The sequence below is a fragment of the Oncorhynchus masou genome, chromosome 3 (assembly GCF_036934945.1).
Source record: "Oncorhynchus masou masou isolate Uvic2021 chromosome 3, UVic_Omas_1.1, whole genome shotgun sequence".
NCBI classification, from domain to species: Eukaryota; Metazoa; Chordata; class Actinopteri; order Salmoniformes; family Salmonidae; genus Oncorhynchus; species Oncorhynchus masou.
This window is the reverse complement of record NC_088214.1, coordinates 5,963,929-5,989,151: the sequence shown is the minus strand read 5'-3', so window position 1 is coordinate 5,989,151 and position 25,223 is coordinate 5,963,929. Positions and strand designations below refer to the sequence as shown.

At 44.4% G+C, this 25,223-nt stretch overlaps 1 pseudogene; it reads left to right on the top strand.

The window, feature by feature from the left end:
- LOC135509237 (sodium channel protein type 4 subunit alpha-like) overlaps positions 1 to 25,223 on the top strand; it is a 121,623-nt pseudogene that overhangs the window by 76,684 nt on the left and 19,716 nt on the right.

Below are 25,223 nucleotides of genomic sequence, written 5' to 3'. Positions count from 1 at the left end.
GTCACCTTTAAAACTGCTTGGGCTTCCACAATCGTTCCCAAAAGTTCTCTGGTTTTCCCGAAATCTTAATTTCCTGGAATTAGGAGGGTATGAGCAAGGAGATAATCCCCCAACCAAGTTTCTTGAAAAACCCCAAGGAACTGTGGGAAAGTTTGTGGAATTTTACACAGCCCTAAAACCATTCCAACCTAACCCCTGTGTCTGGTCTCTGCCACCCAGAGCTGGAGGAGTCTCGTCAGAAGTGCCCCCCCTGCTGGTACACTTTTGCGAAGGCGTACCTGATCTGGGACAGGTGCCCGTGGTGGCTGAAGGTAAAGGAGTATGTGAAGATGATTGTGATGGATCCCTTCCTAGACCTGGCAATAACCATCTGTATCGTCCTCAACACCCTCTTCATGGCCCTGGAACACTACCCCATGACCGACGAGTTCAACAATGTGCTCTCTGTTGGCAATCTGGTAAGGATTTCCAGAATTATATGACTATTACAATTATTAACAACACTTACAATCTATCACACAACGATCACAATATTCACTCAACATGGTAAGGCTATTTTTGTGATAAAAAAAACATTTAATGAAAGATTAATGTAAACAGTAAATAAGTATAGGTATCACATTACATCCCATAAGACGTTTAAAAAAAAGTATTATTACAATGAATAAACTACTTACCATCTATCCACAATCACATAACAGTTACGGAAATAGTAATCACATAACCTACAAGACAAAATGGAAACTAGGGTTTGTAAAATCAGACACAATGGAAACTAGGGTATGTACAATCAGACACAGTGGAAACTAGGGTTGTACAATCAGACACAATGGAAACTAGTGTTGTACAATCAGACACAATGGAAACTAGGGTTTGTACAATCAGACACAATGGAAACTAGGGTTGTACAATCAGACACAATGGAAACTAGCGTTGTACAATCAGACACAATGGAAACTAGGGTTGTACAATCAGACACAATGGAAACAAGGGTTGTACAATCAGACACAATGGAAACTAGCGTTGTACAATCAGACACAATGGAAACAAGGGTTGTACAATCAGACACAATGGAAACTAGCGTTGTACAATCAGACACAATGGAAACAAGGTTGTACAACCAGACACAATGGAAACTAGCGTTGTACAATCAGACACAATGGAAACAAGGGTTGTACAATCAGACACAATGGAAACTAGCGTTGTACAATCAGACACAATGGAAACAAGGGTTATACAATCAGACACAATGGAAACTAGCGTTGTACAATCAGACACAATGGAAACAAGGGTTGTAAAATCCCAGAATCAAAAGGGAATAAACAAGGAATACATCTTTCAACAGGGATTTCTGGAAAAAATGTAAACTTTACATATATCTCCCTCAAATTGGCAACACCAGTCTATTCAAACCAGATTAACCTGTCTATTGAATCCAGATCAACACCAGTCTATTCAATCCAGATTAACCTCAGCATATTGAATCCAGATAAACACCAGTCTATTCAACCAGATCACCAGTCTGTTCAATCCAGATCAACACCAGTCTATTACATCCAGATCAACACCATTCTATTCAATCCATATCAACACTATTCAATCCAGATCAACACCAGTCTATTCAATCCAACACTAGTCTATTGAATCCAGATCAACACTAGCCTATTGAATCCAGATCAACACTAGCCTATTGAATCCAGATCAACACTAGTCTATTGAATCCAGATCAACACTAGTCTATTGAATCCAGATCAACACTAGTCTATTGAATCCAGATCAACACTAGTCTATTGAATCCAGATCAACACTAGTCTATTGAATCCAGATCAACACTAGTCTATTGAATCCAGATCTGCACTAGTCTATTGAATCCATATAAACACTATATTGAATCCAGATCAACACTAGTCTATTGAATCCAGATCAGCACTAGTCTATTCAATCCATATAAACACTATATTGAATCCAGATCACTACCAGTCTATTCAATCCAGATCAACTCCAGTCTATTCAATCCAGATCAACTCCAGTCTATTCAATCCAGATCAACTCCAGTCTATTCAATCCAGATCAAAAAGTTACAAAGGTTGGGAGGAGGATAATCTTCTAATACTCCCTCTGGCTGTTAATCTGAAGCCCTTTAGACCACAGGAGAGGCAAACGCCTTTCACAGAAAATACAGAATAACAGTAGAAACACAATATTAGCATAGTTGTGACATACGATACGACAAATTAAGTGGAAAAAAGTTCCTCGAAGTCCAAGGAATTAACAGAATGAGAGCGAGTCATGGCTGATCATGGTTGTACTACACTAGGTCTGTATTGGTTGTGAGATGGTTGTGTAATGGGATGATTGTGTAATGGGATGGTTGTGTGATGGTTGTGTAATGTGATGATTGTGTAATGGGATGGTTGTGTAATGTGATGATTGTGTAATGGTTGTGTAATGGGATGGTTGTGTGATGGGATGGTTGTGTGATGGTTGTGTAATGGGATGGTTGTGTAATGTGATGATTGTGTAATGGTTGTGTAATGGGATGGTTGTGTGATGGGATGGTTGTGTAATGTGATGATTGTGTAATGGTTGTGTGATGGGATGGTTGTGTGATAGGATGGTTGTGTAATGGGGTGGTTGTGTAATGGGATGGTTGTGTGATAGTTGTGTAATGTGATGGTTGGGTAATGGTTGTGTGATGGTTGTGTAATGTGATGGTTGTATGATGGTTGTGTAATGTGATGGTTGGGTAATGGTTGTGTGATGGTTGTGTAATGTGATGGTTGTGTATTGTGATGGTTGTGTGATGGTCATGTAATGTGATGGCTGTGTGATTGTTGTGTGATGGTTGTGTAATGTGATGGTTGGGTAATGGTTGTGTGGTGGTTGTGAAATGTGATGGTTGTGTGATGGTTGTGTAATGTGATGGTTGTGTGATTGTTGTGTGGTGGTTGTGTTATGTGATGGTTGGGTAATGGTTGTGTGATGGTTGTGTAATGTGATGGTTGTGTGATAGTTGTGTAATGTGATGGTTGGGTAATGGTTGTGTGGTGGTTGTGAAATGTGATGGTTGTGTGATGGTTGTGTAATGTGATGGTTGGGTAATGGTTGTGTAATGTGATGGTTGTGTGAGGGTTGTGTAATGTGATGGTTGTGTGAGGGTTGTGTAATGTGATGGTTGGGTAATGGTTGTGTGATGGTTGTGTAATGTGATGTTGTGTATTGGTTCTGTGATGGTTGTGTAATGTGATGGTTGTGTGATTGTTGTGTAATGTGATGGTTGTGTGATGGTTGTGTAATGTGATGGTTGGGTAATGGTTGTGTGATGGTTGTGTAATGTGATGGTTGGGTAATGGTTGTGTAATGTGATGGTTGGGTAATGGTTGTGTATTGGTTGTGTAATGTGATGGTTGGGTAATGGTTGTGTGATGTCATGGTTGGGTAATGGTTGTGTATTGGTTGTGTAATGTGATGGTTGGGTAATGATTGTATATTGGTTGTGTAATGTGATGGTTGGGTAATGGTTGTATATTGGTTGTGTAATGTGATGGTTGGGTAATGGTTGTATATTGGTTGTGTAATGTGATGGTTGGGTAATGGTTGTGTGATGGTTGTGTAATGTCATGGTTGGGTAATGGTTGTGTAATGTGATGGTTGGGTAATGGTTGTGTAATGTGATGGTTGGGTAATTGTTGTGTAATGTGATGGTTGGGTAATGGTTGTGTAATGTGATGGTTGTGTGATGGTTGGGTAATGGTTATGTAATGTGATGGTTGTGTTGTGTGATGGTTGGGTAATGGTTGTGTAATGTGATGGTTGTGTGATGGTTGGGTAATGGTTGTGTAATGTGATAGTTGGGTAATGGTTATGTAATGTGATGGTTGGGTAATGTTTGTGTAATGTGATGGTTGGGTAATGGTTATGTAATGTGATGGTTGTGTGATGGTTGGGTAATGGATGTGTAATGCTTATGTAATGTAATGGTTGAGTAATGGTTGTGTAATGAGATGGTTGGGTAATGGTTGTGTAATGTGATGGTTGTGTGATGTTTGGGTAATGGTTATGTAATGTGATGGTTGTGTGATGGTTGGGTAATGGTTGTGTAATGGTTGTGTAATGTGATGGCTGGGTAAGGGTTGTATATTGGTTGTGTAATGTGATGGTTGGGTAATGGTTATGTAATGTGATGGTTGTGTGATGGTTGGGTAATGATTGTGTAATGGTTGTGTAATATGATGGTTGGATAATGGTTGGGTAATGGTTATGTAATGTGATGGTTGTGTGATGGTTGGGTAATGGTTATGTAATATGATGGTTGGGTAATGGTTATGTAATGTGATGGTTGGGTAATGGTTATGTAATGTGATGGTTTTGTGATGGTTGGGTAATGGTTATGTAATATGATGGTTGGGTAATGGTTATGTAATGTGATGGTTGGGTAATGGTTATGTAATGTGATGGTTTTGTGATGGTTGGGTAATGGTTATGTAATATGATGGTTGGTAATGGTATGTAATGGTTATGTAATGTGATGGTTGGGTAATGGTTATGTAATGTGATGGTTGTGTGATGGTTGGGTAATGGTTATGTAATGTGATGGTTGGGTAATGGTTATGTAATGTGATGGTTTTGTGATGGTTGGGTAATGGTTATGTAATATGATGGTTGGGTAATGGTTATGTAATGTGATGGTTGTGTGATGGTTGGGTAATGGTTATGTAATGTGATGTGATGGTTGGGTAATGGTTGTGTAATGTGATGATAGGGTAATGGTTGGGTAATGGTTATGTAATGTGATGGTTGTGTCATGGTTGGGTAATGGTTATGTATCTGTGTGCTCTCCCAGGTGTTCACGGTCATCTTCACAGCAGAGATGGTGTTCAAGCTGATAGCCATGGATCCATACTTTTACTTCCAGCAGGGCTGGAACATGTTTGACGGCATCATCGTCTGTCTCAGCCTCATGGAGCTGGGCCTGTCCAACGTGGAGGGGCTGTCTGTCCTGCGCTCCTTCAGACTGGTAATGTCACGGTCACAAAGACATTTCATTTCATTTGATTTATGTATTTATTTTATTATATATTTGATTTGTTTGATTGGTTATGATTGGTTTAAATAATTGAATAAATGATTTAACCCAATCAATAACATGGCAAACAAAAATCTAGATGTTACATCAAAATAATTATTAGATTTTGTCAAACACAATGATATGTTTGTGAGACGTGTCAAACACAAGGACTCTGATCTAGATGTGCCACATGTCAAACACAAGGACTCTGATCTCCCCCTGAGACGTGTCAAACACAAGGACACATCACATGTTGACACAAACACAAGGACTCTGATCTAGATGTTGAGACGTGTCAAACACAAGGACTCTGATCTAGATGTTGAGACGTGGCAAACACAAGGACTCTGATCTAGATGTTGAGACGTGGCAAACACAAGGACTCTGATCTAGATGTTGAGACGTGGCAAACACAAGGACTCTGATCTAGATGTGGCGTGTCAAACACAAGGAATCTAGATGTTGAGCATTACAATGATTGAGTCACAGTATCAATGAGATTTAGAGAGTGGGGGGACACATTTTAGTGGAATCACTTCAATTACGAGCAATATGAAAATGGATCAGATACGTGGCAAACACAAGGACTCTGATCTAGATGCTGAGACGTGTCAAACACAAGGACTCTGATCTAGATGTTGAGACGTGTCAAACACAAGGACTCTGATCTAGATGTTGAGACGTGTCAAACACAAGGACTCTGATCTAGATGTTGAGACGTGGCAAACACAAGGACTCTGATCTAGATGTTGAGACGTGGCAAACACAAGGACTCTGATCTAGATGTTGAGACGTGTCAAACAAAAGGACTCTGATTTAGATGCTGAGACGTGTCAAACACAAGGACTCTGATCTAGATGTTGAGACACTGTTTACTTGGGTACAAGCCATACTCACACAGCAATCCAATGATAACATCATGTGCCATTCCATACTGCAGGGGACTACATTGTAGTCCTTTAGTATCCTTTACTACATTGTAGTCCTTTATTCACATCATGTAAAAAATATTATATTTTTAAGCATTATGTAATGTAACATAATTAACATAACATAATTTGATCATTTAATTTTGCTAATTGATTTGTCTCTTTTTTGTGTGTCGGTCAGTTGCGAGTGTTCAAGCTAGCGAAGTCATGGCCCACCCTGAACACACTGATCAAGATCATCGGTAACTCCGTGGGCGCTCTGGGAAACCTGACCCTGGTACTGGCCATTATCGTCTTCATCTTCGCCGTGGTGGGCATGCAACTGTTCGGCAAGAACTACCAGGACTGCGTGTGTAAGATCTCTAAGGATTGTATGTTACCCCGTTGGCACATGAAGGACTTCTTCCACTCGTTCCTCATCGTGTTCCGGGTGCTGTGTGGCGAGTGGATCGAGACCATGTGGGATTGTATGGAGGTGGCAGGGCAGCCTCTCTGCATCCTAGTCTTCATGCTGGTCATGGTCATAGGAAACCTGGTGGTGAGTAGATCCGTTGAGAAACCTGAAATGTAGAGATGGGGCGGCAGGGTAGCCTAGTGGTTAGAGCGTTGGACTAGTTCAAACCCCTGAGCTGACAAGGTACAAATCTGTCGTTCTGCCCCTGAACAGGCAGTTAACCCACTGTTCCCAGGCCGTCATTGAAAATAAGAATTTGTTCTTAACTGACTTGCCTGGTTAAATAAAGGTAAAATAAAATAAAAGATCAGTTCTAACACAAAGAGTGAAGGTTGGACAAAAGACACAAACTAATAGAACAGTAGTATTATGCATTGGAATGAGTTTAGAGGGTTTTTTAGATTGTTGTTTGGCATAAATGCTGTGATGGATGTTGTATTATGGATACAGTTAGTTGTGCTGTTGCACAACCTTCTGATTGAGAAATGGAATCTGAAAAGGGCATTGATAGAACAGGAGTATTACAATGAACTGGAGAGACGAGAGCTCCAGAGTTTTATGGAAACAAACAATTGCAAGATCTGGTCTGATTTGTCGTTTGGTCCAAATGATGAGATGGATGTGGGTTTCTATTGGGGAGGAGAGAGAAGGAGGGACAGAGGGTTTCTTTAAGGGTTTCTATTGGGTAGGAGGGACAGAGGGTTTCTGTAAGGGTTTCTATTGGTTAGGGGGGACAGAGGGTTTCTGTAAGGGTTTCTATTGGGTAGGAGAGAGAAGGAGGGACAGAGGGTTTCTGTAAGGGTTTCTATTGGGTAGGAGAGAGAAGGAGGGACAGAAGGTTTCTGTAAGGGTTTCTATTGGGTAGGAGGGACAGAGGGTTTCTGTAAGGGTTTCTATTGGGTTGGAGAGAGAAGGAGGGACAGAGGGTTTCTGTAAGGGTTTCTATTGGGTAGGAGGGACAGAGGGTTTCTGTAAGGGTTTCTATTGGGTTGGAGAGAGAAGGAGGGACAGAAGGTTTCTGTAAGGGTTTCTATTGGGTAGGAGAGAGAAGGAGGGACAGATGGTTTCTGTAAGGGTTTCTATTGGGTAGGAGGGACAGAAGGTTTCTGTAAGGGTTTCTATTGGGTAGGAGGGACAGAAGGTTTCTGTAAGGGTTTCTATTGGGTAGGGGGGACAGAGGGTTTCTGTAAGGGTTTCTATTGGGTAGGAGAGAGGAGGAGGGAGAGAGGGTTTCTGTAAGGGTTTCTATTGGGTAGGAGAGAGAAGGAGGGAGAGAGGGTTTCCACAAGGGATTATTTAGGAGTCAATAGTATAGACATACTCTGAGAAAGTGAATCACAGTCTACAGTAAAGACGTACTCTGAGAAAGCTGTGCTTTCAGACCGTGTGAGAGGATTGATCTAGGAAATAACTAAAAATGGTTTGCATTGTCTGTTATGGTCACCATTTTTACAACAATGATTCCATGTACAGTGTCCCTGTGGGCCATCCCAAAACCCAATCATATCTCCCCGCTACGTTGTCATAGTAACCGGCTCGACATGCAGATTACTATAAGCGAACTTCAAAACAGATTCAGTCTGGACAACATATTTAACCATCTGTTATCCGCTACATAGCACATACAACATATGTGACATTATCCAACCCGCGTGTCCAGTGCCAACAAGTGTATCCACACTGGAGTGGCGTTTGTAGAATTTATAACGGCAGAACGTCCACTTAAGGCTTAAATGTTTTATCCAGCGGTAATAAACAAGGTCTTTTAATGGATTGAACATGTGTGATCCAAGTTGTTCGGTACGAAAGATCAGATGAGGTGACGTTGGAACATTGCAGCACGGCGTGGTAGCTAGCTACAGTACTGTATAATATCCGGACTCGGCAAGTATTGACAGTTTAGTTTTGTAGTATGAAACAAAAGCCTTCGTAATTTCAAGGCACAGAATTGGAACTGTTTATAAAAAACGTCAAAACATTTAATCCAAGTAACGGGCTCTGTTTGTACACAACTGCTGTCACTTGGCGCCACAGCAATGCAGTATTGGTTGAGCCACCCAGATGTTGCTTTGTTATCCATCTGTGTCCTGGAAACTATCATTTAATGAGAAGAGATCAAAACCTTTTTTCTCAGAACTCCAGACAACCAGTGGTTTTGCTCGGCCGGCCGGCCAGACGGCTGGTAGCATTTCTCTCATTCATTCATCCATGTTCATTTAGCATAGCTTCAGCTTGATGTGCTGCTGGATGGAGTACATGATAGAGCTTCAGCTTGATGTGCTGCTGGATGGAGTACATGATAGAGCTTCAGCTTGATGTGCTGCTGGATGGAGTACATGACAGAGCTTCAGCTTGATGTGCTGCTGGATGGAGTACATGATAGAGCTTCAGCTTGATGTGCTGCTGGATGGAGTACATGACAGAGCTAAATTAAGTCTTTAAAGGGACAATCCGCATGTTGCTACATTCATTTGTGGGTTTATAAATTAAGGATATATACCAATTTATTCTTGAAGAATATAACTTGTAAATGCTTCAAGAGCTTAGTTCAACTGTCGTATCCCATCAGAACTCAACAAATAAACTTGTTTTACTCCGATGTTTGTAAATAAACATTGTAAAGCCTCATAACCTGGTTAGAACAATACATTTAACATCATTGATGATCAGTCTCTGCATCCATAGCCCTGTCAATGAAGAGTGGTTACATTTCTCCAGTACCATACCTCAACTATTTCCCATATCACTGGGGTCATTTTGAAAGATAGTATTTTTTTTTTTTCATTCAACATTTTCTCATGTTTTTTCCCCCTGAGATATTGTTAATTATTTTTTCTTTCATTTCATTATTTAATTAAATTCAGATAAAAAAATAAATAAAAAAAACGTCACTTAAAATCTTTTTTGTTACGAGCGAGTACAACAAGTTGAGTACCATTTTCTGCCGTTAGTGGACTGCAGTAAAGTCGGAGGGAACCATTTTGTGTAATCCAGGACACAGGCAGGCTAAATCCAAAGGAGAACGAGTGACCGGAACAGATTCACTGGGTTTTCACACAGATTCACTGGGTTTTGGCTCTTGCTTTCGCATGTCATTTCCAAACCACATGCAGTGTCCAAATTTATTGATAAAGATGAACAAAAATGACTGTATAAAACAAATACTTCAAATACTGAGCTATTGTATAAAAAAAAAAATAATAATAAAAAAAGGAAACTACATTATATCATATTAATACAATTGCTCAGAGGAGGAGATTTAGTTGAAGAAGTAATGTGTTTTCTCCTCTCAAAAAAGGGGAATACCTCTCCTTTTCTAAAATATTTCATGAGATTGGAGAACACATTGGGAAAGATCTCAGTTCATTCCTCCATATTTCCAGGTCCTTGATATCTTTTGTCTGTTCTTATGGACTCCCCCACAAACAATTCAAAATGGGTTTCAAGACCCAGAGACTGATTTTTGTGGTCAATTAACTATTTCTTTGTGGATTTTGACGTGTGCTTGTGGTTATTATCTTGCTGGAAGATCCACTTGCGGTCAAGTTTTAGTCTCCTGGTAAGAGGCAACCAGGTTTTTGGCAAAAGAAATGGCTTGGTACTGGGTAAAGTTCATGTGGAAGACCAGTGGTAGCAAATAATGGCCTGATAGCATCAAAGATCCACCATCATGTTTTACAGTAGGCATGGGTTCTTTTCTACCTAATGGTTCTTCTAATGGTAGCCTAGTGGTTAGAGCGTTGGACAAGTAACCGAAAGGTTGCAAGTTCAAATCCCTGAGCTGACAAGGTACAAATATGTCGTTCTGCTGCTGAACAGGCAGTTAACCCACTGTTCCTAGGCCGTCATTAAAAATAAGAATTTGTTCTTAACTGACTTGCCAAGTAAAATCAAAAACATTTTGAATTAAATTTAGACGTCAAACCCACAACAGGTGTGTCTATTTTATAATTAAACAGTCTAATGCCCCCAATATGCAGGATTGACCTACCCGTGATCAGTTGACTGTTTTAAAACCATGTCAGGCTTTAAGAGAGCGTAGCTTTAAGAAAGTCAAATCCAGTTGGACACAAGTCAAACACTTGTTCCGTTGGCCTTTACTTTCCTGTCGTCATTAAAGGCAACTTCTTAATGAATCCTATCCACATGCTCAGTAAAAAATCTGTGATTTTTCAACTATTTGATTAGTTGCTGGTTAAACATACAATCTACACAGGACTTTTTAATTGGCAGATTTTTGCATGAGTGGAGTGCTCGGGTTGTCAGGTGACGTCACCAGGCAGTAAATGAATAGATCAGATAACGAAGAGAGGATCCAAACCTCTGCCCAAAAACCTCTTTCCTTTCCCCACTCAGACCACTCGCAGACAGTCCTAGCAACATTGTAGCGTTAGAATTAGTTGTTTTGTTGTTGCTAAAAGGCTATTTTGGTTCATTTTTTGTCCATTTTAATGGAAAACTATTACAGTAAAGTACTAAATTGTTACCCAGAAATTATTTTGATGTTAAAAATAACGGCTGCATTTTTTTAATATATATTTTTTGCATTATGGACAACAGTATACGATGTTATAAAGCTAGTTATAAACGGCGCTATATATGACGAGCTTGACCACCAGATTCCCCCAGCTCTCCTCTGGGCAGTACATGGTCAGATTGACAGAAACCCTCCCTCTCTCTAAACACATGAATCATATGAAGGCTGTGTATCCCGGCTGATCTCTAGGGTTCACAAGCAACAAATTGCTTAGGTGCAAGGAGGTCAAAGAGCACCCATCAACAAGAATCTGCTCAGATCATTTTCATGCCCCCCCCCCCCCCCCCATCTCAATGAGCAGATAATCCCACACCAACTGGTTATGTCCCACACACAATGCAGAGGTATCTGGAGCCTAGATGACAAGTAGCTGAAACCCCACCTCTTCAAGGAATACCTAGGATAGGATAATAATCCTTCTCACCCCCCCTTTAAATGATTTAGATGCACTATTGTAAAGTGGCTGTTCCACTGGATGTCAGAAGGTGAATTCACCAATTTGTAAGTCGCTCTGGATAAGAGCGTCTGCTAAATGACTTAAATGTAAATGTAAATGTAGCTCGACTGCTCTCTGAGCAGGCAGATTACTGGAGCTCAGATGGGATGCTGCTTGGATCCATATCACGTGTTAAACATGTATGCGTTTGAACAGTGGGTTAATCCTCTGTAGGGCGTCTATAGGATTTGATTCTGATGACAAAACCATTGTCTTGGGTCAAAGGTTTTAAAGAAGGCCTCAACCTTTGATCTGCTTCTATATAATTTGAACACGATCAAAATACACCGATTTGTCCCATTTTGTGTGGTTCCATTATACTGGTCTCCTTTTCCTCTTCCATCCCAGGTGCTGAACCTGTTCTTGGCCCTGCTGCTCAGCTCGTTCAGCTCAGACAACCTGTCAGCTCCCGACGAGGACGGAGAGATGAACAACATCCAGATCGCCGTCGCCCGCATCCACACGGGGTTCGCCTGGCTGACGAGGAACGTCACCGACCTATTCAACGGAAACCTGAAGAAGAGACGTCTCATGACTAAAGACGTTCAGATTTCTGTGAAGCTGACACCCGTAGCGAATCACGTGGAGAGTAACGGTGGGGTGGGGGTCGGGGTGGTGGGGGTGATCGGACGCTACGGAGAGAAGGTCCCGGACGACGACAGCTACATGACCAACCCCAACCTGACCATCAGTGTGCCCATCGCTCCAGGGGAGTCGGACGTGGAGTTCCCTGAGGAAGGAGAGGTGGAGGAGGAGACGGAGTCGTCAGAGGACGAGGACAACAAAGCGGTAAACCTTTTCGCACAAATTATACATCACACTAATAAGGAGGCACGTGTTTTTTTATTCTAAAGTAAAGGTTCTTTTTTTTTTTTAAGTAAAGTTTTGTTTTAAATTCTAAGTAAAGTTTTTTTTTATTCTAAAGTAAAGTTTTTTTTTTAATTCTAAAGTAAAGTTGTCTTTTTAAAATTCTAAAGTAAAGGTTTTTTTAATTCTAAAGGTTTTTTTAAATTCTGAAGTTAAGGTTTTTTGTGCATTCAAAAGCACAAAATGTGTACATTTTGTTTGACATTTTTTCTTACTAAATATACAGTGGGGTCCGAAATTATTGACACCCTTGATAAAGATGAGCAATAACGACAGTGTAAAATAAATAATTAAAATACTGTGCAATAGAGGAAATTATATTATTTTATGCTAATACAATTGCTCGGAGAAATATATATCTTTAAACAATTGACACCCCTAAAGATTCTTATAAATAAAGTAGTCAAACGTTTAGCTTGTGACTCTACAAACTTGTTGGATGCATTTGCTGTTTTGCTTTGGTTGTGTTTCGTATTATTTTATGCCCAACAGAAATGAATGATAAATAATGTATTGTGTCATTTTGGAATCACTTTCATTGTCAATAAGACATAGAATACGTTTCCAAACACTTCAACATTCATGGTGGCTGCTACCAGGATTACAGATCATCCTGAATGTATTGTGAATACTGATGACTGAGAAACTTACAGAGGGTCAAAGATCATACCCCCCAAGACATGCTAATATCTACATCAAGTTTGGGACTGGATGCATTTTGCAGTTCGTTTTGGTTGGGTTTCAGGTTATTTTGAAATGCTAACCTCCCCTGTTATTGGTAATGGTGAGAGGTTAGCATGTCAACATAATCTTAAACACAACCAAAACGAACTGCAAAATGCATCCAGTCCCAAACTTGATGTAGAGATTAGCATGCTAGGAATATTGCATACTTCTTTAGAGCTGTCAATCATTTTGACCCCTACCTTGTTTTTTTTCTGAAAAACACTATTACTTGTTAAACAAAATGTCTTTCTCTGAACAATTGTATTATTGCTCATCTTCATCAAGGCTGTCAGTCATATCTGACCCCACTGTGTGTATAACTATACTAACTTGAACTTGGTCATAGGACTTTTATGGTGAAAGACACAATCCCGAGCGTCCCCAGTCCTCGAGCGTCCCTAGTCCCGAGCGTCCCCAGTCCTCGAGCGTCCCCCGTCCCGAGCGTCCCCCGTCCCGAGCGTCCCCAATCCCGAGCGTCCCCAATCCTCGAGCGTCCCCAGTCCCGAGCGTCCCCCGTCCCGAGCCTCCCCCGTCCCGAGCGTCCCCAGTCCCGAGCGTCCCCAATCCCGAGCGTCCCCAGTCCTCGAGCGTCCCCAGTCCCGAGCGTCCCCCGTCCCGAGCGTCCCCAATCCCGAGCGTCCCCAATCCCCCGTCCCCGTCCCGAGCGTCCCCAGTCCTGAGCATCCCCAGTCCCGAGCCTCCCCAGTCCCGAGCATCCCCAGTCCAGAGCCTCCCCAGTCCCGAGCGTCCCCCGTCCCGAGCGTCCCCAATCCCGAGCGTCCCCAATCCCCGAGCGTCCCCCGTCCCGAGCGTCCCCAGTCCTGAGCATCCCCAGTCCCGAGCCTCCCCAGTCCCGAGCATCCCCAGTCCAGAGCCTCCCCAGTCCCGAGCGTCCCCAGTCCAGAGCCTCCCCAGTCCAGAGCCTCCCCAGTCCTAAACCTCCCCAGTCCAGAGCCTCCCCAGTCCAGAGCCTCCCCAGTCCAGAGCCTCCCCAGTCCCGAGCCTCCCCAGTCCAGAGCCTCCCCAGTCCAGAGCCTCCCCAGTCCAGAGCCTCCCCAGTCCAGAGCCTCCCCAGTCCCGAGCCTCCCCAGTCCCGAGCCTCCCCAGTCCAGAGCCTCCCCCGTCCCGAGCCTCCCCAGTCCCGAGCCTCCCCAGTCCAGAGCCTCCCCAGTCCCGAGCCTCCCCAGTCCAGAGCCTCCCCAGTCCAGAGCCTCCCCAGTCCCGAGCGTCTCCAGTCCAGAGCCTCCCCAGTCAGGAGCCTCCCCAGTCCAGAGCCTCCCCAGTCCAGAGCCTCCCCAGTCCCGAGCGTCTCCAGTCCAGAGCCTCCCCAGTCCTGAGCATCCCCAGTCCCGAGCCTCCCCAGTCCCGAGCCTCCCCAGTCCAGAGCCTCCCCAGTCCAGAGCCTCCCCAGTCCAGAGCATCCCCAGTCCAGAGCCTCCCCAGTCCAGAGCATCCCCAGTCCCGAGCGTCCCCAGTCCTGAGCATCCCCAGTCCCGAGCCTCCCCAGTCCAGAGCCTCCCCAGTCCCGAGCCTCCCCCGTCCCGAGCCTCCCCAGTCCAGAGCCTCCCCAGTCCAGAGCATCCCCAGTCCAGAGCCTCCCCAGTCCAGAGCCTCCCCAGTCCCGAGCCTCCCCAGTCCAGAGCGTCCCCAGTCCTGAGCCTCCCCAGTCCAGAGCGTCCCCAGTCCAGAGCCTCCCCAGTCCAGAGCCTCCCCAGTCCCGAGCCTCCCCAGTCCAGAGCCTCCCCAGTCCCGAGCCTCCCCAGTCCAGCGCCTCCCCAGTCCAGAGCCTCCCCAGTCCAGAGCCTCCCCCGTCCAGAGCCTCCCCAGTCCAGAGCCTCCCCAGTCCCGAGCCTCCCCCGTCCAGAGCCTCCCCCGTCCAGAGCCTCCCCAGTCCCGAGCCTCCCCAGTCCTAAACCTCGCCAGTCCAGAGCCTCCCCCGTCCCGAGCCTCCCCAGTCCAGCGCCTCCCCAGTCCCGAGCCTCCCCAGTCCCGAGCCTCCCCAGTCCAGAGCCTCCCCAGTCCAGAGCCTCCCCAGTCCAGAGCCTCCCCAGTCCAGAGCCTCCCCAGTCCAGAGCCTCCCCAGTCCAGAGCATCCCCAGTCCAGAGCCTCCCCAGTCCAGAGCATCCCCAGTAGCGTCCCCAGTCCTGAGCATCCCCAGTAGCCTCCCCAGTCCAGAGCCTCCCCAGTCCCGAGCCTCCCCGTCCCGAGCCTCCCCAGTCCAGAGCCTCCCCAGTCCAGAGCATCCCCAGTCCAGAGCCTCCCCAGTCCAGAGCCTCCCCAGTCCCGAGCCTCCCCAGTCCAGAGCGTCCCCAGTCCTGAGCCTCCCCAGTCCAGAGCGTCCCCAGTCCAGAGCCTCCCCAGTCCAGAGCCTCCCCAGTCCCGAGCCTCCCCAGTCCAGAGCCTCCCCAGTCCCGAGCCTCCCCAGTCCAGCGCCTCCCCAGTCCAGAGCCTCCCCAGTCCAGAGCCTCCCCGTCCAGAGCCTCCCCAGTCCAGAGCCTCCCCAGTCCCGAGCCTCCCCGTCCAGAGCCTCCCCGTCCAGAGCCTCCCCAGTCCCGAGCCTCCCCAGTCCTAATACCTCGCCAGTCCAGAGCCTCCCCGTCCCGAGCCTCCCCAGTCCAGCGCCTCCCCAGTCCCGAGCCTCCCCAGTCCCGAGCCTCCCCAGTCCAGAGCCTCCCCAGTCCAGAGCCTCCCCAGTCCAGAGCCTCCCCAGTCCAGAGCCTCCCCAGTCCCGAGCCTCCCCCGTCCCGAGCCTCCCCAGGAGCCTCCCCAGTCCCGAGCATCCCCAGTCCCGAGCCTCCCCCAGTCCAGAGCCTCCCCAGTCCAGAGCCTCCCCAGTCCAGAGCCTCCCCAGTCCCGAGCCTCCCCCAGTCCAGAGCCTCCCCAGTCCCGAGCCTCCCCAGTCCAGAGCCTCCCCAGTCCAGAGCCTCCCCAGTCCAGAGCCTCCCCAGTCCCGAGCCTCCCCAGTCCAGAGCCTCCCCAGTCCAGAGCCTCCCCAGTCCAGAGCCTCCCCAGTCCAGAGCCTCCCCAGTCCAGAGCCTCCCCAGTCCAGAGCCTCCCCAGTCCCGAGTCCCACTAGTAATCTCAGATACATTTACACATTAGTGCCATGGTGTACTGTACCAGATTGGCAGCTGCTCATGTCACTCAAAAGTGAGAGTGAGGATAGGGATCAATGAGCTGCAGGGGGCGGGTCATATGGTAGATTGCAGGAAGTGGGTAGTACTGTAGAATAGATGGATGCGGAGCAGAGAATGGCTGCATTCCGGATATATAATCAGGTAGATCTGTGAGCCAGGCATACAAGGTGATCCCTGGAGACACAGATTTAGTTACATAATCGCCACGCAACGCTATACACCAATATGGTTGGGCTGTATTCAATTGTTCATACCGTTTCTGTACCAACATTTTCTGTACCAAAACATTTAGGCACAAGGGATCTTGATCCAGGAGGGGACTGACTGTCTCTAGTCTGGGTACCAGTCTGTTTAGCTGACATTCCGCTTCTTGCCACTGCGTCATTGCCAAAGATACTGGCCTTTCGGCAATGTCAATGTTCAATATGCAGCTGGATTTACGGTGGAGTTGCTCATTTGGTGGTTGGATATAGCAGGAATGCATGTGGAGCCTTGTTAATAGAATTAGAATGATAAAGTCCAAAACAAACATTTTAGCCGTTAGCTAAGGCAAGGTGTTGTATCGTCAGGTTTCAAATCGAAGCAGAGGTTTTGTGGTTTGGAATTGCAGTGTGTATTTAGGTTGAGACTTTAGACACGAGCTAGCAACTTTTGACAGACTGGTTTCATCTGGAAGGTTGCTAGGCAACCAGATGTATTTATTTAATTTAACTAGGCAAGTCAGTTAAGAACAAATTCTTATTTACAATAACGGCCTACCCCGGACGACGCTGGGCCAATTGTGCACCGCCCTATGGGACTCCAAATCACGGCCAGATGTGGTACAGTCTGGATTCAAACCAGGGACCGTAGTGACACCTCTCGCAGTGCCTTTAGACCACTGCGCCACTCGGGAGCCCCACGACCATTGTGTTCTGTGGAGAAGAAAAAGCGATACGAGTTCCAATATTTGGATATTCATTGGACGATAGCTGTGAGGGTTATCGAATCGGGCTCAACCCCTCTGTTCTTCTTGAGACTCGTTAATGATGGAATGTTCATATTTTGAAGATAGCAAAAAGGCCAGTCAATGTTAGCTAAAGAAACCGGCACTCAGGATTGAATGTCTCTGCTGTAACCAGGAAGCTTGATCTTGACATCTAGCCACTTAGCTAGCAAGTTAACAAACCAAATGCTGGAGCCCTGAGCTGGATATAATTAATTTGACAAATCTTATATTTCTTATAGTTATATTTAACTTATAATGCTCCCCTGTGTTTTTAAAAACAGTATTGAAAATCATACCATTGGTATTTGTAAATGGTATGAACGGTTAAAGCCCAAGCCTACACACACCATCTCAAGTACCGTAGGAAATCTTTCTTTTCAGATTTGGGTTTTTCCACATTTTCTTGTTAAATCAAATCAAATTTTATTGGTCACGTACATGTGTCTCGGAGATGTTATTCTGTGTAGCGAAATGCTTGTGTTTCTAGCTCCGACAGTGTAGTAATATCTAACAAGTAATATCTAACAGTTTCACAATATATACACAAAATGCATGTAAGTCTAAGTAAGGAATGGATTAGGAATATATACATATATACATGTCAGAGCAGCATTGGACTAAGATACAGTGGCATAGTATAGAGTATAGTTTATACATATGAGATGGGTGATACAATATTTACACACAACTAAAGTGACTAAGATACTGTTGAATAGTATAGAGTACAGTTTATACATATGAGATGGGTGATACAATATTTACACACAACTAAAGTGACTAAGATACTGTTGAATAGTATAGAGTACAGTTTATACATATGAGATGGGTGATACAATATTTACACACAACTAAAGTGACTAAGATACTGTGGAATAGTATAGAGTACAGTTTATACATATGAGATGGGTGATACAATATTTACACACAACTAAAGTGACTAAGATACTGTTGAATAGTGTAGAGTACAGTTTATACATATGAGATGGGTGATACAATATTTACACACAACTAAAGTGACTAAGATACTGTTGAATAGTATAGAGTACAGTTTATACATATGAGATGGGTGATACAATATTTACACACAACTAAAGTGACTAAGATACTGTTGAATAGTGTAGAGTACAGTTTATACATATGAGTAATGCAAGATACGAAGACATTAATAAAGTGGCCTGTGATTTCTAATCTATGTCTGTAGGCAGCAGCCTCTGATGTGCTGGAGATGGCTGTTGTAGCAGTCAGTGGTGTGGTATAAAATATAACACAGTATATACATATGAAATGGGTGATGTAATATGTAAACACAATTTAAAAGGGACTAAGATACAGTAGAATAGTGTGGAGTGCAGTTTATACATATGAGATAAGTAGTGCAAGATACGGAAACATTATTAAAGTGGCTCGTGATCCATTCCTGAATGTGGCCAGTGATTCCTAATCTATGTCTATAGGCAGCAGCCTCTGATGTGCTAGTGATGGCTGTTTAACAGTCTGATGGCCTTGAGATAAAAGGTGTTATTCAGTCTCTCGGTCCCGGCTTTGATGCTCCTGTACTGACCTTGCCTTTCAGTTGGATGATAGCAGGGCGAACAGGCAGTGGCTCGGGTGGTTGATGTCCTTGATGATTCTTTTGGCCTTCCTGTAACATCGGGTGCTGTAGGTGTCCAGGAGGGAGGGAAGTTTGCCCCCGGTGATTCCTTGTGCAGACCGCACCACCTTCCGGAGAGCTTTGCGATTGTGGGCGGTGCAGTTGCCGTACCAGGCGGTGATACAGCCCGACAGGATTGCTCTCAATTGTGCATTTGTAAAAAATAATTGTGAGGGTTTTAGGTGCTAACCCAAATTCTTTAGCCCCCTGACGTCCAAAGACCAGAGGGTGAATAGTGAGAAAGAAAAGCATGTGTGTGTGTGCTAGAAATGGACTGTAGCTGAATGATGAGATACAAGTTGAATGATGATAAAAATCTGATGGAACAAGAGTATTTTCACTCTCTACACGGGCAGACTCTATCATGGTGATAGACATTATCGCCAAGTGAATAATGTAGAAACTAGTGGTATCTGGTCTCTGTGGGTTGTGTTGCGAGTTGATACTAGTTGGCGTTCACAGACAGACAGACAGACAGACAGACAGACAGACAGACAGACAGACAGACAGACAGATAGATAGACAGACAGACAGACAGACAGACAGACAGATAGATAGACAGACAGACAGACAGACAGACAGACAGACAGACAGACAGATAGACAGATAGACAGACAGACAGTCTGCCAGGGCCTTCAGATGTGATTAAGCCTGAAAACATCTCAGAAAGCACAGCGCTGGGCTGCAAAGAAAACGGTCTCACATTAAATGACTGAAAGTGGCTTTTTGCTTCTCTTAGATTGAATTATATTAGGTAATTAACACAATGTCACCTACTACAGTATGTATTTCCCTCGGCATTAAGCCTTAAGCCCCTCATTGAGTCAATCGTGTCTGTCTCTCTGTCTGTCTGTCTCTCTCTCTCTCTCGTTATCTCTTTCGCTCTCTATATCTCTCCCCTTCCCTCTCTCTCTCTCTCTTTATCTTTCACTCTCTCGCTCTCTTTCTCGCTCTCTTTCTCTCCCTCATCCCTCTCTTTCTTTAAATCCCTGATGCAGGGTTGGCAGGCAGCATCAGTCTGCAGTGGGGCAGATGTTAATTTGTAGAGCTATAGAACTGTAGTGGTAGTGCTGCTCAGGCCCTGCAGATTAAATAGTCAGAGTGGACAGAGCAGAGCGGGGTTGGCACGGCATGATGGGGCGGGGGAAGCTGGGCATGGTGCGGTGGGGTAGGGTGGACGCCAGAGCGGGGTGGGCAGGGGTGGTTGCCGTGGCGGCCGGGTAGCAGTCTGGCCTTCTCCTCGTGCCCTCTTTTCCTGGCGTGCCCTGCTCCCTGCCCTCTCCACTCCAGAATTAGAGGCTTCTTGGCAAAGTGGAAATTAGAAGAAAAAAAGCCATCTAGCAGCCTATCTGGCATCTAGCAGTTTATCTGGCATCTTATCTGGCATCTAGCAGTTTATCTGGCATCTTATCTGGCATCTAGCAGTTTATCTGGCATCTAGCAGTTTATCTGGCATCTAGCAGTTTATCTGGCCTCTTATCTGGCATCTAGCAGCCTATCTGGCATCTAGCAGTTTATCTGGCATCTAGCAGTTTATCTGGCATCTAGCAGTTTATCTGGCATCTAGCAGCCTATCTGGCATCTAGCAGTTTATCTGACATCAGCAGTTATCTGGCATCTAGCAGTTTATCTGGCATCTAGCAGTTTATCTGGCAGTTTATCTGACATCAGCAGTTATCTGACATTAGCAGTTTATCTGACATCAGCAGTTTATCTGACATCAGCAGTTTATCTGACATCAGCAGTTATCTGACATCAGCAGTTATCTGGCATCAGCAGTTATCTGGCATCAGCAGTTTATCTGACATCAGCAGTTATCTGACATCAGCAGTTATCTGGCATCAGCAGTTATCTGGCATCATCAATTATCTGGCATCAGCAGTTTATCTGGCATCAGCAGGTATCTGACATCAGCAGTTTATCTGACATCAGCAGTTATCTGACATCGGCAGTTTATCTGGCATCAGCAGTTTATCTGGCATCAACAGTTTATCTGACATCAGCAGTTTATCTGACATCAGCAGTTATCTGACATCAGCAGGTATCTGACATCAGCAGTTATCTGACATCGGCAGTTTATCTGGCATCAGCAGTTTATCTGGCATCAGCAGTTTATCTGACATCAGCAGTTTATCTGACATCAGCAGTTTATCTGGCATCAGCAGTTATCTGACATCAGCAGTTTATCTGACATCAGCAGTTTATCTGACATCAGCAGTTATCTGGCATCAGCAGTTATCTGGCATCAGCAGGTATCTGACATCAGCAGTTATCTGACATCAGCAGTTTATCTGACATCAGCAGTTTATCTGACATCAGCAGTTATCTGGCATCAGCAGTTATCTGGCATCAGCAGGTATCTGACATCAGCAGTTATCTGACATCAGCAGTTTATCTGACATCAGCAGTTATCTAACATCAGCAGTTATCTGGCATCAGCAGGTATCTGACATCAGCAGGTATCTGACATCAGCAGTTTATCTGACATCAGCAGTTTATCTGGCATCAGCAGTTTATCTGACATCAGCAGGTATCTGACATCAGCAGTTTATCTGGCATCAGCAGGCATCTGACATCAGCAGTTTATCTGACATCAGCAGTTTATCTGACATCAGCAGTTTATCTGGCATCAGCAGGCATCTGACATCAGCAGTTTATCTGACATCAGCAGTTTATCTGACATCAGCAGTTTATCTGACATCAGCAGTTTATCTGACATCAGCAGGTATCTGACATCAGCAGGTATCTGACATCAGCAGTTTATCTGACATCAGCAGTTTATCTGACATCAGCAGTTTATCTGACATCAGCAGTTTATCTGACATCAGCAGGTATCTGACATCAGCAGTTTATCTGACATCAGCAGTTATCTGACATCAGCAGGTATCTGACATCAGCAGGTATCTGACATCAGCAGTTTATCTGACATCAGCAGGTATCTGACATCAGCAGTTTATCTGACATCAGCAGTTTATCTGACATCAGCAGGTATCTGACATCAGCAGTTTATCTGACATCAGCAGTTATCTGACATCAGCAGGTATCTGGCATCAGCAGGCATCTGACATCAGCAGTTTATCTGACATCAGCAGTTTATCTGACATCAGCAGTTTATCTGGCATCAGCAGTTATCTGACATCAGCAGTTTATCTGACATCAGCAGTTTATCTGGCATCAGCAGTTATCTGGCATCAGCAGGTATCTGACATCAGCAGGTATCTGACATCAGCAGGTATCTGACATCAGCAGTTTATCTGGCATCAGCAGTTATCTGGCATCAGCAGGTATCTGACATCAGCAGGTATCTGACATCAGCAGTTATCTGGCATCAGCAGGTATCTGACATCAGCAGTTTATCTGACATCAGCAGTTATCTGACATCAGCAGTTATCTGACATCAGCAGTTATCTGACATCAGCAGGTATCTGGCATCAGTAGTTTATCAGCAGTTTATCTGACATCAGCAGGTATCTGACATCAGCAGTTTATCTGGCATCAGCAGTTATCTGGCATCAGCAGGTATCTGACATCAGCAGGTATCTGACATCAGCAGTTATCTGGCATCAGCAGGTATCTGACATCAGCAGTTTATCTGACATCAGCAGTTATCTGACATCAGCAGTTATCTGACATCAGCAGTTATCTGACATCAGCAGGTATCTGGCATCAGTAGTTTATCAGCAGTGCACTCTGTAGTAAAAAGGATGTGCTTCACACGTGGGAGGAATTTAAAACACACCAAAAAATTACCAGCAGTTTGATTTTAAGCAGCAAGTCTGTAGTTAGAAACAAATGGTTTTATTTTTTTATATATATATTTTCTTTTTTCACACGTGTGTGTGTGTGTGTGTGTGTGTGTGTGTGTGTGTGTGTGTGTGTGTGTGTGTGTGTGTGTGCGCGCGCACTGATGTTGGTGAAGTGATCATCTCTGATCCTTTACTATTGACCATAGTATAACACTGATTCTATCTCAATGCTACCAGAGCAGATTCTCTCTGTTCTTCTTTCAGCCCTTAGAATGATACCGACAATAATCCTGTGTCTCCAGTTCTCACACACACACACACACACACACACACACACACACACACACACACACACACACACACACACACACACACACACACACACACACACACACACACACACACACACACACACACACACACACACACACACACACACATTCTTTAATGCTGGATTACACTTGCGTTTTATTGGATTGCAGCAGCACCTCTGTCCCAATAATCCCAGTAACGCGCGTGGAATATGTTTCCATTACTACACAGTGAAATCTCATCAAACCTGGACTAAGACTTCCTGGTGATAGGAAGGTCACGGCAAACCTTACTGTAGCATTAGATCACAGCACAACCTGATCCCCGAAACCTTACTGTAGCATTAGATTACAGCACAACCTGATCCCCGAAACCTTACTGTAGCATTAAATTACACATACAAATTAAATTACACATACATACAACGACACAGAGTTACACATGGAGTAAAACAAACATACAGTCAAAAATACAGTAGAAGCAAGTCTATATACGATGTGAGCAAATGAGGTGAGATAAGGGAGGTAAAGGCAAAAAAAGGCCATGGTGGCAAAGTAAATACAATATAGCAAGTAAAACACTGGAATGGTAGATTTGCAATGGAAGAATGTGAAAAGTAGAGATAAAAATAATGGAGTGCAAAGGAGCAAAATAAATAAATAAAATTAAATACAGTAGGGAAAGAGGTAGTTGTTTGGGCTAAAATATAGGTGGGCTATGTACAGGTGCAGTAATCTGTGAGCTGCTCATTTAACGGTTGAAGTGTATGTGTAGACTCAATGATTGACGTGTGCACTTTATGTCACAGAAATGTCACAGATTAATGCTATTAGTACATCGTTCAAACAGGCCTATGTGAATGGGCTGTTTTATAAACAGTACTCGCTAATGCAGTCGAGAGATTGGGTGTGTTTACGTTTCTTCGTGTGCCGAGAAGTATCTCGAGTCTGATGAATATGTCTTTCTATGGGGATGGACAAACAGGAATGAATATGGTGTGACGTGACTTCCTGGTGTGACTTCCTTGTTCCTGTGTTGCAGGAAAAAGTGAGCCTATCAGAAGGCAGCACGGTGGACTTGCGGAAGCCAGGGGAGGAAGAGGATGACTTCTCTGAGACGGCTGACGATGTTATGGAGCCAGATGAATGTTTCCCTGAATGTACGTAGCTACTGTATGCAAGATCCTCATGATTAGCTGTCTGTCTGTCTGTCTGGCTGTCTGTCTGTCTGTCTGTCTGTCTGTCTGTCTGTCTGAGTTAAGTGATTTATTAAAGTGTATCTGTTTCTCTCTGCCTCAGTCTGTGTTGCAGCACCCAAGCAAACATATATTTTTAAAAACATTTAATCTATTAAAGTATCAAATCTATTTGTATTTGAAACATGCTTGGTAAACAACAGGTGTACAGCTGTGGCCAAAAGTTTTGAGAATTACACAAATATAAATTTTCACAAAGTCTGCTGCCTCAGTTTGTATGATGGCAATTTGCATATACTCCAGAATGTTATGAAGAGTGATCAGATGAATTGCAATTAACTGCAAAGTCTCTCTTTGCCATGCAAATGTACTGAATCCCCCCAAAAACACAGGTGTGCGTGTTGATGAGGACAAGGCTGGAGATCACTCTGTCATGCTGATTGAGTTCGAATAACAGACTGGAAGCTTCAAAAGGAGGGTGGTGCTTGGAATCATTGTTCTTCCTCTGTCAACCATAGTGACCTGCAAGGAAACACGTGCCGTCATCATTGCTTTGCACAAAAAGGGCTTCACAGGCAAAGATATTGCTGCCAGTAAGATTGTACCTAAATCAACCATTTATCTGATCATCAAGAACTTCAAGGAGAGCAGTTCAATTGTTGTGAAGAAGGCTTCAGGGCGCCCAAGAAAGTCCAGCAAGCGCCAGGACCGTCTCCTAATGTTGATTCAGCTGTGGGATTGGGGCAAGAAGGGCCTGGTCTGGTGTCAAGATGGGCAGCAAAGAAGCCACTTCTCTCCAGGAAAAACATCAGGGACAGACTGATATTCTGCTGAGGACTGGGGTAAAGTAATTTTTTCAGAGGAATCCCCTCTCCGATTGTTTGGGGCATCCGGAATAAAGCTTGTCTGGAGAAGACAAGGTGAGCGCTACCGTCAGTCCTGTGTCATGCCAACAGTAAAGCATCCTGTGACCATGTGTGGGGTTGCTTCTCAGCCAAGGGAGTGGGGCTCACTCACAATTTTGCTTAAGAACACAGCCATGAATAAAGAATGGTACCAACACATCCTCCGAGAGCAACTTCTCCCAACCATCCAGGAACAGTTTGGTGACAAACA